Here is a 14,104-nt window from a genome sequence, read left to right as displayed (position 1 = left end):
CACACTGAAGCTTGCTGTTTTGCGAAAGCACTTGCACTCTTTTTTAAACATAAAAGGCATCAGACAATGTGTGAACTATCTGTAAGTGCTGTTTGAGAGGGTTTCTCCATCTGCCCCTCACCATCAGTTTTTCAAGGGCACGACCTCCTTTGCTGCACTGCTGCCGTAATTGAAGATAAGGGGGTAATCGAAGCAGTCCTGGGACCCTCTGAGCACCAAAGACTAGTCTAGATACTCGAAGGATAAGACAAATGGCCTGAACTCGGGGTGGATTCCTGTCCTCCTCTCCTCTAGTTTTTCTGCTGATTGTCTGCTCGCCCCTCCCGTGAGCCTCTGAGGAGTCACTGCAGCTTACTGTAGGGAGGTGTTGGGTTGCGGATATGTGCAAAAGAGCTACCCAATCCCGACCTTAAACAAGCTGAAATTTTAAGCAGCCTATTTAGTAGAGGTCAAATGAAATCATTGATGTTGTTTATTTATTTATTTTTCAAAAAATTAGCATTCTGTCTATATTGTATATTTACTCACCCTGACATTGGTACAAACCGTATGGTTGTGCTTTTAATAATATTGATTATTATTTTGAATTTTAAGTTTTCATTTTAATATTTAGTGTAAATTTTAGTACATTTGTTTTATGCTTTTGTCATATTTATTAGCTTTTTAAAATATTTATATTTACCTTTCTTATTTCAGTTTTAGTCATTGTAGTACTTGTAGTACTTTAAACCTAAACTCTTATTTCCATTAATTGCCATGGCAACAATTATATCTTAGAATTTAAAGTAGTGTAGCGTATCTGACCCAAATCAGACAAATTAAAGAGTCAATCAGGACTGTGGTTGAAACATGAGCCAAATTCCTTAGAAAGGCAACAGGAAGTCATAAATCATTCCGTGCCACAAGTCTGAAGCAAGATAACCCACACATTTGACTATCATGTTTAATGACTTATTGTGTGTGTCTTTTAATAACTATTGGATAGCTTAAGGATACATATTCATGTTTAGTGTGTACGTGTTTGAATCTGTTAGCTTGAAACAGTCCTGACCATCAGTTATTTGTCAAATGTATCATATTCTTGTTATAGGAATCATGTCCAAAATTAGACCCTGCAAGAGCAGGAAAATTCGGACCACATACTTGATAAGATAACATATGATTTATGATACCCCCGAGCAAAGATGGTATCTGATTGGTCAAGACAACATTTGAGGTGTGGCCAACAGGCCAGTTTAAATACACAGGACACCATAAAATTTTGCTTTTATCTTTTAGCTTTGCTTCTGCTATTAGTCATGCCTGCTTTTAGCTTTTGCTTTTAGCTTTAGCTTTTAGCCATGCTTTTAGTCAACACTAGCGTTCTTTGAGCGCGGTTCCACCAAGAAACACCACCTAGTCTCGCCAAACTTTACTTCTTTTCTTTTCTGTTTGAGAGTTTCGTGTTCTGAGTTAAGTTTTGTAACGCCGTGTCTCCGAGTCTGACCACGACTGCCCGTTCAACTTCAACCAGCCACACAACTCTGCATCACCAGCCAACGCCCAACCGCGGGCTTCCCAAGACGTCACTTCAGCGACTACTGAACTTCCAGCCAATCAGCGACATCGGAAAACCCCTTTCAACGACAACAAAGGGGACTCCCTTTACACAGGCAATGTACCTCCAGACTCTGATTTGTACTGGTGTATCTAATATAATTTTAACCTCATTGAGGAACTCAATGAGAGGGTTAATTAAGTGATTGATGGCTGTTCATGTCTATGCAATTTCAAGTATTGCTGTAAACTTGGGACTCCACATTTTCATTCTCTTAAACTCATCCTTCCCTAACTTGTATGAATGTGTGAGTGTGTGCACTTATGTGTTAGATTAGTTTATATGTCTTAGATTTATCTAATAAAACCTTATTCATATTGAAAAGAGGAGTATCTTGTGTTTTGTGCTTACAAGTTAATGTCTTAAACTGTTGATCTTGTTACTGTGCTAATTGATAGTGTTTACACTATACTTTGGATATTAATATCCAGCGCAGATTTGATGTTAAACGGCTCGTTCAGTGAATTGCAGGGCGTCTCAGTGATCAGCCATGAAACAGTGATTCTGTTCAAATTCCCTTTAAAATCTTAAATGATTCCCTTTGAGCTAAATTGACTTTTTCCCTTAAAATAGTAATCTAATATTTATATTTTATTTTTATTTGGTTACCATTTTATTTAAATTCAAAAACAGTTTGCTTTTGTTTTATTTTTCAATACAACACTGGTCTGTTCCTCACACGCAGCTATCACTTCAATTTTGACTTCAGAAGAATTTTTTGATACTTTATGGTGGTTTTTATGGCTTCCTTTCTCATACATTGCAATTGCACAGAAAAAAGTGACTCCAGATTCTCTCCCTTCTCCCTTAACAAGGGTTTGAAATGACACGAGGGTTAATAAATGATGGCATAATATTTAGGTGAACTGTTATTTTCAACAAACTGAATTTTCGAGCAGCATGTGCAGAAACACAGAGCTGAAGGTGAAGGAGGTTGAATTAATTAACACACTGAACCACCTTAGTCAGTACACTACCGCCATTCTACTCCAGAAAGATGCAAATAAAAGAGAGAAGACCTTTCTGAGGACAGACGGAGAAGATCTGAGGAGACAGCTGGATATAATCTGAATCTCCTTCTCAATCAGGGTCTGTTTATACCTTTGAAAATTTCAGTAGGATGCAAAATGTTTGCTTTAATTTACTCAAGCTCGTTCATTTCTTGACACCAAACACCCTCCCCTCACATCTGTCATCACTTAATTTCCACCATCCCTCTCCCGATCCACTCGTACAGCACTCTGAGTGTGTCATTAATGGCTTGTAATGCCTAACAAGTACAGGGGAGGCGTCTGATAGGAATCGCCCACCGGAGCGTTATCCAACACCCTCCGCCAGAGACTGAGGGCTCGCGCTAGAAGAGGCAGAGGATTTGTACACACTCCACATTCCCACATTCGCAGGTTTATTCCTGGCCGCCGCCGTTTCCACAGTAACCCGCACCTGCCAAGCGCACACCATCGTGTCTCACATGGTGTTTGATAATAAGTTCATGATAAAAATAATTTCTTAACCCTGTAAAGCCTGATATATCTCATTTTTGGAAATGCAATAGTTTATTAGGAAACACTTTAGTTTAGGGATCAATTCTCACTATTAACTAGATGTTTAATAGCATGCACATTACTAGAGTGTTGGGTGTTTATTAGCATTAGTATTTAATTTTTTTTTTTTTTGCATAACCATATTTTAGATCCATGCCTAAACTTAAGAACTAGCTTACTAACTATTAATAAGATGCAGATTAGGAGTTTGAGGCATAACTTGGAGTTAATAGTTAGTTAAAGGGTTAGTTCGCCCAAATATTAAAATGATGTCATTAATAACTCACCCTCATGTCGTTCCAAACCCGTGAGACCTCAGTTCATCTTCATAACACAGTTTAAGATATTTTAGATTTAGTCCGAGAGCTCTCAGTCCCTCCATTGAAGCTGTGTGTACGGTATACTGTCCATGTCCAGTAAAGTAAGAAAAACATCATCAAAGTAGCCCATGTGACATCAGAGGGCCAGTTAGAATTTGTTGAAGCATCGAAAATACATTTTGGTCCAAAAATAGCAAAAACTACGACTTTATTCAGCATTGTCTTCTCTTCCGTGTCTGTTGTGAGACAGTTCAAAACAAAGCAGTTTGTGATATCCGGTTCGCGAACAAATCATTCGATGTAACCGGATCTTCTTGAACCAGTTCACCAAATCGAACTGAATCGTTTTAAACGGTTCGCATCTCCAATACGCATTAATCCACAAATGACTTAAGCTGTGAACTTTTTTAATGTGGCTGACACTCACTCTAAGCTTAAACAAACCAATATCCCGGAGTAATTCATGTACTCAAACAGTACACTGACTGAACTGCTGTGAAAAGAGAACTGAAGATGAACACCGAGCCGAGCCAAATAATGACTCGTTCTCGAGTCAATAAACAGTTCTGTCAGACGCGTCCGATTCGAGAACTGAGAGAGGATGACACTGCGCATGTGTGATTCAGCGTGAAGCAGACTGACACACAGAGCGTCTGAACCGAACTGATTCTTTTGGTGATTGATTCTGAACTGATTCTGGGCTAACGTTATGAGCCCAGGTAAACCGAAGGCTTGAATCAAGGGCAATCATCGCCAATGACGTCATTATGTCGAGCACAAAAGAAGCGGTGAACCATTTTTTTCAACCGGTTTATTGAATCGAACTGTCCGAAAGAACCAGTTCGCGGAAAAGAACCAAACTTCCCATCACTACTGGTGATCCGGATATTGACTCGAGAACGAGTCAATCTTTTGTTCATTATCTGGCTCAGCTCGGTATTCATCTTTAATTCTCTCTTCACAGCATTTCAGTCAGTGTACTGTTTGAGTAAATGAATTACTCCAGGATATTGGTTTATTTGAACTCAGAGGGAGTGTCAGCCACATTAAAAAAGTTAACAGCATAAGTCATTTGTGGATTAATGTTTCAAACGATTCAGTTCGATTTGGTGAACTGGTTCAAGAAGATCCAGATATCACTACACTTGAACGCTCACAACAGACCCGGAAGAGAAGACAATGCTGAATAAAGTCGTAGTTTTTGCTTTTTGTGGACCAAAAAGTATTATCGATGCTAAAGTGTTACCAAAAAAAAAAAAAACTATTGCATTTCCAATTTCAGGCTTTACAGTGTTAAGAAAGTTATTTTTTTAGCTAGCATTTAATGAAAAGACAAAATATATATAAAAAATAATGTGTTTTTTGAGTATCTTTAATAGTTAGTAAGGTGGTTGTTTAGGTTAGGTAGCATGATTAATGGATCTAAAACATGATCATGCAGAATAAGGCATTAATATGTGCTTTATAACTACTAATAAACCGTCAATATAAACAGCCAGTCATGTGCATGCTAACAAGCAACTGCGGCACTTAACAGTGAGAACTGAATGCTAAACTAAAACATTACCACCTATTTACTTGCTTAATAAGTATAAACTATCAGTCAGATGACAGAAGGCATGTAGTAAATTGTGTACAACAGTTTAACAGCAACTTTTTGATCATGTTGATAATTTTGAGGCCTTAGAAATGTGTATATTAAATATTATACAGTAGATATGAGACTAGCTTTATAGGTTTAAAGAAACAAACAAATAGTCTGGCCATGAATAATGCACTATGAGCCATTGAAAATGCCCTTCAGGTGCCCTGTCCACTTAACTGGATAACCCCAGTGCACTCTGGGATTGAATTCATCAATCAGTATGCTCAAATATATCTCCGGACATAACGTGTATTGGAGTTGATTGGAAAATATCACAGTAGATCTGATTTTTGAATCATCTGGAATTCGTTTTGACCTGATCTTCAGTTCCATGTGTGATTTTAACACTGAAGGGCACCGTAGGAAATATCTGATGTTTGCAGCAGAAGATCAGTTTGAACCTGTGTTTGCGAGTTTGAATTGCAAATTAATCCCCACCTGTCTTTGCACTCGTTAACCCTTTTATTGCAGCGTTAAATGAGCCAGGTTTAAAGGAATAGTGTGTGTACGTGTTTCATTGTCATTTCCAGTGTATGGCTACCACAGTTTTTCTGCAGTGTCTGCAGTTGATCCATGGGAAAAGAAAAAAAGCTGTGTGTCACCTCTGTAGTGTGTGTGTGTGTAAGTGTGTGTTAGTGTGAGAGAGAGAGATTGGGAATCTGCAGTGTGACATCCCAACAATGGGGTGCCTGCTGCAGCTGCATCAGTTAACATGAGGCAGTGCCTGCTGCGCTCTGATTGGCCGAGAGAGTTGTCCAGTCTGTTTTCCTCCCGCCCTCACAGCTCCGCCCCCATCACTAGTTGAGGAGCATGAGGACACGCCCACTGAGAGTAAAGCAGAGTGCTTTGTGTGCACGTGTTGGTGTGTGGAGTGCAGTGTTAGTCATTGCTGCCCCCTAGTGAATCATTTAGGAAGAGCCTAAGGTCGTGCACACCCACACTTTTCACACAACCAAAATATTAACTTCTTTCATATTTTAAAGGGCACAATGCCAAAATGATTTCCCTAAAGGCTGCTAAGCTTGTAAATGTTGATTGTCTCATTAATCGCTGTAGTTAATTGAGGGCCAAGCAGTAAACTTCTCAACCTTCCTGACTGTTTCCCAAATGCAGTCTTTGATATCTTATGGCCTTTATTATATTATATTATATTATATTATATTATATTATATTATATTATATTATATTATATTATATTATATTATATTATATTATATTATATTATATTATATTATATTATATTATATTATATTATATTAGAGAGCATCCATGTATATTTAATATAATTGCTGTATTATATAAAATGTATTAAATTATGTAATTAATATGAATATAATATTGCTTATCATATTTGAAACCTTGAAATTTAGTAATTAATGTCCGTTGTGATGTTTAATATGCAATTTAATTGTTTATATTAAATGATAAATGCATTGTAGCCATAGCATCTTATGCAATTTATAGACATGAACACCTGCTTAGAATGAATGAATCAAATGGATGACTTTTCATCATTTTAGTGCATTTTAGTCAAAATTCCTGTAGTTCTCGGATTATTCCTTCTCCTCCTACTGTGAAGTGATATATTGATGTGAAGTTTTTCCTTATGCTATTTGCAGCGTCCTTTGAACTGAGTTTAGCCTTCACTCTCTACACCCTGGAATCTGACCCTAAAACAACACGGCCGTCTGTAATGCTGATGTAATCCTGCAGACATTGATTCGCTTGTTGGAGTATGTTTGATTAGCATTGGAGCTGAACTCTGCTGATCAGTTCAATAGCCTTGTTCTAGATCTTCTTATTTGTCGTGTTATGATTTATTTGGGCAATCAGAAGTGCCCTATCTGCCTGCTGTTTGCTCTCTGTAAAGGTGTGTGTAGACTTTAGTAAAGGCCACTGTTTTCTAAAGGGAATGTTTGAATGCTTGCTTTGGAATTTTCTGTCCTTAATGTCATGAAAACACTCACCTGTGGCTATAAGTGTAGTAAAGCAGCATGCATCATGAGGCTATGCGTATATTTGCGCCATCTGGCCATATTTAGGTTTGGTTCTCAAACGTACAGGACAGTCAGCTGTAATCTCCCAGAATCCCCTGTCTCTGACAAACAGCCAGCTGTTCTGCTGTATTTGAAATTCTGTGTAAACATCTGCCACTAAACCTAAAGAGTGCACAAATATAGATGATGGCTTCCTCCAAGGAGCCTTTAAGAGTGTCTGCGAGTTTAAGGAAGCTAAATCCGTCATCTAGGATAGACTTGAAGAGTCCAAACTTGATTAGCACATGTGCATTGGTTCTCATACACTCCTTTTGTAGTCCTCTCAGAACAGTGTTACGGCAAAATGATGCATGCAGATCAGTTGTTGCAACGTGACGATCAAAATTCAAACCATTTCAACCTTGACCTTCCAAAACGCTGCCAACTGGACACATTGCAACATATATAATATTATTATTATTAATCGACTTTGTGCTTTTAATGATTGTAATAGTAGTAGTAATAATAATAATAAAGGATATTAGTATCACTTTATAAATTATTATTATTAAATATATTGAATATAATGTATAAATAAAAAAAAATAAAATGCATATTTTCTCCACAAGTTTTTTATTATTTTTTATTATTTTTTTTTTGTTAAATGTTTTCAGTGGCTAATGGCATTTAAACTGATATATCTAGAAAGCAGGGTGACTGATGGCCAATATAATCCTGATATATTTAATAAAATGTAATTACGGCATATTTTGATATATTACTTTGCATAATAGTAATAATAAGTATTATTGTTTCTTATTCTATTCTATTCTCAGCAAATATAGATCAAACCTAAAATCTGTGAAGCATCCCAGTTGCAGTATATTATATTTCAGCCAGTGGAATGCTGTGACTCCAGTCGTATTGGAGGATGTAAACAAACCGTGCTAATGTCACATAATCTGCTCCGTTCGTCTTTCGAGAGCTGATGCAGTAGGTTCCAATCAGTCGTATGTGTGTTTGTGGCAGGTGTTGTTTTGAGGTCAGTTCTTAAAGTTCTCGGTCAAATATTGTTGATGAGAGACGGTGTCAGTGCTGGATGAGTTTGCACAGGTGCCTCCCTGGAGTGTGATGTACCCAGCATGCACTGCTGATGTCAGGTGAAACAGAAAGAGCTGTGATGGCACAGCAGAAACCGTCCTGAGGAGAGTCAAGAGTCACTCCAGTTCAGACACAGCCAACTCCACGCTGTCCTTTTCACTTTGTCAAGAAAAGTGTCCTCTTCACTTTAGCAAAAACGTTCAAGGCTGTTTATGGTTCCTGAAAGCATTAAAATCGTGATTTCCTGTTTTTTGTTTATTTCTTTTTGTTTTGCTTGGCTATTTGTGTTTGGTTTGGCTTTTATATATTTATTTTATTGTTTTGTTGGTTTGATTTTTGTTTCCTTTTTTGTTTTATTGTTGTTGTTTTTGTATGTTTCACTTTCATGTTTCAGTTTTATTTTTATTTTTTAATTTTGGTTTGTTGTCTGTTTTTGTTTTATTTGTTTGTTTTGTTTTCTTATTTGTGACCCTGGAGCACAAAAGCAGTCTTAAGTCTCTGGGGTATATTTGTCCCAATAGCCATAAATAAATAAATAAAACATTGTATTGGTCGAAATTATAGATTTTTCTTTTATGCCAAAAATCATTAAGATATTAAGTAAAGATCATGTTTGATGAAGATATTTTGTCAATTTCCTACTGTAAATATATAAAAAACTTAATTTTTAATTAGTAATATGCATTGCTAAACTTCATTTCAATATTGTCCTCATAACAAGCCATACATCAATGGAAAGATTATTTATTCAGCTTTAGATGATGTGTAAATTTTGAAAAAATTGACACTTTGCTCCACAGTGGTTTTTTTCTTCTTTTTTTTGCTTTTTTGTTTTTGGTTTGCTTATAGTTTTTATTGTCTTAGTTTTTTTTTTTTTTTTTTTTTTTGATTTTCTTATGTTTTTGTATTATTTTGTGCTGTTTTTATTTATTTATTTTTATTTATAAATTTTTTTGCTTTGCTTTTTGTTTTCAATTTTTTTTCCTTTTTTTTAGTTTGTTTTGTTTTATGTTCTGCTTCGCTGTTAAAGGCTTTAATTTGGCATAATAGCAGGGTCATATCAGTCCCCTCAAAGTGGGGTAAGAAGCCAGGGAAGGCTCTGTGTACGTGTTTGGACATGTCTGCCTGCAGTTTTGCAAACAGTGGAAGTAAATACTGATTTGGATTAAAATGCAGTGTGCACTGTGAGATTTTTCAAGCTCAATTTGTAGCCTTTTTGCAATTATTAACAAATATAGCACACAATGAGTGTTTCTCCATCACATGAAATACCACTACAAAATATGTTTGACAGATTTATGCATGGATGTTCTGTTGTATTTCACCTGCTCAGATTTGAGAAAGCTACTTTTAATCTGCCATTTTCCAAGCTAGAGCAAATTACAAACTCCAATCTACAGTCATTTATCAGTAACTACAGTATATCTACAGTATATTCTCTGTAGAAAGGTATCTCTGGGGTGGTACCATTTCAATAGGTACTAATATGTAGTCTTTTGGTGCTGATATGTACTTTTAGAGTAGTAATATGTAATGTAAGGTACTGATGTGTATGAGCTACAAAGTTGTGATTTTTTTTTACATTACAGTCCGCTCCAGTAACGAATTGTACCTTTTTTCTGAGAGAGTATGTTTGTACATCAGTGTTATATGAAGTATGTTGTTTACACCAACAGTTTAGTATCAGCCTGACCTTATACTTACTAAATACTTGGCTTAATTCAGACCAGCAGGCCGCTTGACTCCTCTGTTTGGCACCTGGACCATAATGCACCTTGTTCCCTCGTCTTCCCATCAGTCATCTGGCTGCGCTCCCTCGAGGTCCTGTGCTCGTATGTCAGTGCCCCGCTCTCCTCTGTTTTAAAGAGAGGTTATGGACAGGAGACACCGGGACAGATGGTCCGTGTCACAGGGATGCAGGGAATAGTTATCGAGGGTGCCTGAGCTCTGAAATAGATCTTAATGTTCCTCTTTGCTGAGCCATCGCTCTGAAAAATGAACATGTGAACCTCTTTCATCAATCTTGCACCTTTTCCTTCCGCTCTGGCTTTTTCCCTGCGCCGACCCTGCAGTTTGCCACACGTTCAGGTGTGTCTTCATAACCAATGGCTTTCCTGACTCTTTTTGAGATGTCTTTAATAGAGCAGCCGCGTGTTGCGTTTATCCGGTGCATCAGTCACAAACTAAATGGTGTTTCTGAGGAGGCCTGCGGTGTTTCTGAAGTAGATGAGGCTGCAGTGGTACTGCTGGACTCATTTTATACTGTGCCAACATATTTAACACAAGAGGATAATTAGAAAAAGATTATGCTTCAATCAAAGCTACTGTACAATCACTTCTAGTATTCTTGGCCGGTCCATTTTAGACAGACCTAAGGATACATACTTGAGATCAAACTAGATAAATGTACTTACATGTGAAAGTAAAATACTGACTTAATGAAAGTTATTATTATTATTGAATTTGTAAATGTGTTTAACAAATATTCTGTAAAACATATTTAATTAATATATAAACATTAACCTTCAACGGTCTAAAGTACTTGTTTCCAAAATTTTATAATTCAATTTTAGATTTTTTAATTGGTACTGTGCTAAGACTAAAATAAATGTATTTAAAAAAATCATCTGGAAAATATTTACTTTCTTTTAACATGTATTTTTTTTCTACTTGCTGCTATACAACTACTACTAATAGTAATTATTATTATTATTATTATTATTATTATTATTATTATTATTATTATTATTATTGTTATTATCAAATGTTGCATCTGTGTTAAAAATGTTTTATTGACAACTCATAAAAATGTATCTTTTTTTCTCTTTGAAAGGTTGCTTTTCTTACAAATTTTGGAACCCCAGTACTAAGTTCTATGCTAGTATTTAACATTGAAGATGATCAACAAATGACATGTATTAGCAAATGAAAAACTCTCATTGTTTGACCATTACTTTTCACATATTCATAAACAACATTCAACCAGACGTTTCCACCAGCAGCTCTTCATCAGATTCTGATCAAACATTTTCTCTCTTTTCCCTTTCTGAGTTCTGGCTCCAGAGATGTGTTGCTCATGTTTCATTCTTCTCAGTTTGACTGATCGTACAGTTTGACCAGTTTGTACTGTCCTATGGTGTTGGTGATGGATGTATCGAACACTCAGTTTTCAGACACAAACGGTTTGTCCTCGTTCAACATGAAGGCCGTATCATTGGCCTGATTCTCTGTTCAGTATTGATTTAACCTGCTGCTTGGCTTTTTCTCGTCAGCTGGAAACATGGACAAATAAAGATTACAACATATTCTTTGGACTTTAGTGGACTTTTCTAACACAATTGCTCTGATATTACATGCATATCTGCCATTCAACACAGCTGTATTTCGTCTTATTCAAATACTGTATAGTGCTGTGAAGTTCCTGCCATCAGTTTTTCTGAAGGTTTAAAAGTACGCCCGTCATGATAACAACTTTTTGTTATGCGATTTAATGCCCCAAAAATAAATGTGATAAATGATATTATTGTCATTTTAAGACCATTTTACGCCACTGAATGTATGAAGTCAAGTCAAGTCAACCTTTATTTATTTAGCACATTTAAAAACAACAGAGGCTGAGCCAAAGTGCTTTACAAAAGAATAAAAAAATTTATAATCATAATATAACAGCATAAGAAGGCCCAGACACTTTAATTAATTAATTCATTCATTACATTTATATAGCGCTTTTCTAGGCTCTCAAAGCGCTTTACATAGTCTGGGGGTATCTCCTCATCCACCACCAGTGTGCAGCATCCACCTGGATGATGCAACGGCAGCCATAGTGCACCAGAACGCCCACCACACACCAGCTTACTGGTGGAGAGGAGACAGAGTGATGAAGCCAATCAGCAGATATGGGGATTGTTAGGAGGCCATGATGGTCAGAGGCCAGTGGGCAAATTTAGCCAGGATGCCAAGGTCACACCTCTACACTTTTCGAAAGACATCCTGGGAATTTTAATGACCACAGAGAGTCAGGACCTCGGTTTAACGTCTCATCCGAAGAACGGTGCTTGTTGACAGTATAGTGTCCCCATCACTACACTGGGGCGCTAGGACCCACACAGACCACAGGGTGAGCACCCCCTGCTGGCCTCACTAGCTCCACCAGCAGCAACCTAGTTTTCCCAGGAGGTCTCCCATCCAGGTACTGACCAGGCTCAGCCCTACTTAGCTTCAGTGGGAAACCGGTCTTGGGCTCCAGGGTGATATGGCTGCTGGCTTTAAAATGACAACAAACTTTGAATTCCTAAGAATATTTAGATCATGGAAATTAAGTCAAATATTAGATACCTTAAAAAAAAAAAAAAATCTCCATCTCATCAATGGATGCTCTGCAGTGAATGGGTGTCGTCAGAATGAGAGTCCAAACAGCTGATAAAAACATCACAATAATCTACACCACTCCAGTTAACATCTTGTGAAGGAAAATGCGTGTTTGTAAGAAGGAAATCTTTCAGAACATTTCAACTTAAAAAATAAAAAATAAAATAATAATGATAATAATAATAATAAAATGCAAGTCCTCTATCCATAATAATGCTTAGTCCAATGAGAAAGTGGTCAAGTCTGAACCAGGAGAAAAACCTGCACAGATCAAACACTGTTTACAAGCCAAAACAGCTCTAAACAAATATGTGGTGGGATTTGATCTGAGAGACAACAGGAGATGAACTTTTTCACTGGAGGAAGCATTATTATGGATTATGAACTCATATTTTAGCTGAATGTGACTGTGGATTTTTTTCTTACAAACACTCATCTTGATGGACTGGAGTGGTGTGGATTATTGTGATGTTTTTATCAGCTGTTTGGAATCTCATTCTGACAGCACCCATTCACTACAGAGCATCCATTGACGAGACACTGATGCAATGCTACATTTCTCCAAATCTGATGAAGAAACAAACTCATCTACATCTGGGATGGCCTCAAGGTAATTTATTAATGTAACTTTTTTTTTTTCTAAAATTAAAAGTGCTAAGCAAAACAGAGAAGGGATTTTTGCAACAATGCATAGAAGATCAATTTTTTTGTTATATTTTAGTAATCAAATTAATATTTTTGTGTAAATGTTTGTGTAAAAAAAACATTTTTCCTAATATATGATCCCCGGGATACGAACCCCCAATGCTTGACAACGCAATGCTCTACCACTTGAGCTACAGGAACATTATTCATTATAATAATAATAATAATACAGTAAAATATAAAATGATTAAACATATGTAATCGTACTTCTTTTTCTATTCTTTTTTGACATGATTTCTGTTCTTTGTCCACAGGTGTGCGTAGGGAAGATGTATGAGATCCTGTCAACAAGGATTCATCCAATCAGAGTGCAGTTTATTAAGTGAAGTCAGTCAGTGCCTCGTACTCAGCTAGAGATGAACTGTGAATTCTCCTACACCTAATTAATCTCTCCTTTGCCTTTATTAGTGGTCTTATGTTAACGAGTTAATGTCTAGAAAGTAAGTTGTTTATATCCAGTTATCATACTTTACCGCGGCAATCCTTGTTAGCGCCTAAGCGCCAAATTTTGTCTGTTACAATATGTATAACTAAGCCTGAATGCCACTATAATATGTGTAACATCTCTGAATGGCGATTTTAGATAGTATTATCTGTTTATATGTGTGTATATATTATGTGACGTGCAGTTTCCCTGACATGTTGCAATGACATCTGTCATATCTAATGCCATGAGTAAGCTCGCGACGCCACTTGGGGACAACTGTGTACTGCAACAACTTTAATAATGTAATCTGTATTATTGCCTGTGTGAATACTATTTAATCTGCTGTATACCTAATATTTCTTATTATTCTTTGATATTTTCAGACCACTCACTGTAACCACTCAACCTGATCAACAGTAAA

General features: G+C 36.6%; 1 pseudogene; it reads right to left on the bottom strand.

Annotated features, from left to right (window-relative positions):
* Positions 1-12,330: 12,330 nt before the first annotated feature.
* On the bottom strand, positions 12,331-12,447 carry LOC132124524 (5S ribosomal RNA; annotated as a pseudogene).
* Positions 12,448-14,104: the final 1,657 nt, after the last annotated feature.

Source organism: Carassius carassius, chromosome 42, assembly GCF_963082965.1.
Source record: "Carassius carassius chromosome 42, fCarCar2.1, whole genome shotgun sequence".
Lineage (NCBI taxonomy): Eukaryota > Metazoa > Chordata > Actinopteri > Cypriniformes > Cyprinidae > Carassius > Carassius carassius.
The sequence above is the reverse complement of the archived record's forward strand: the minus strand, read 5'-3'. Positions and strand labels throughout refer to the sequence as shown.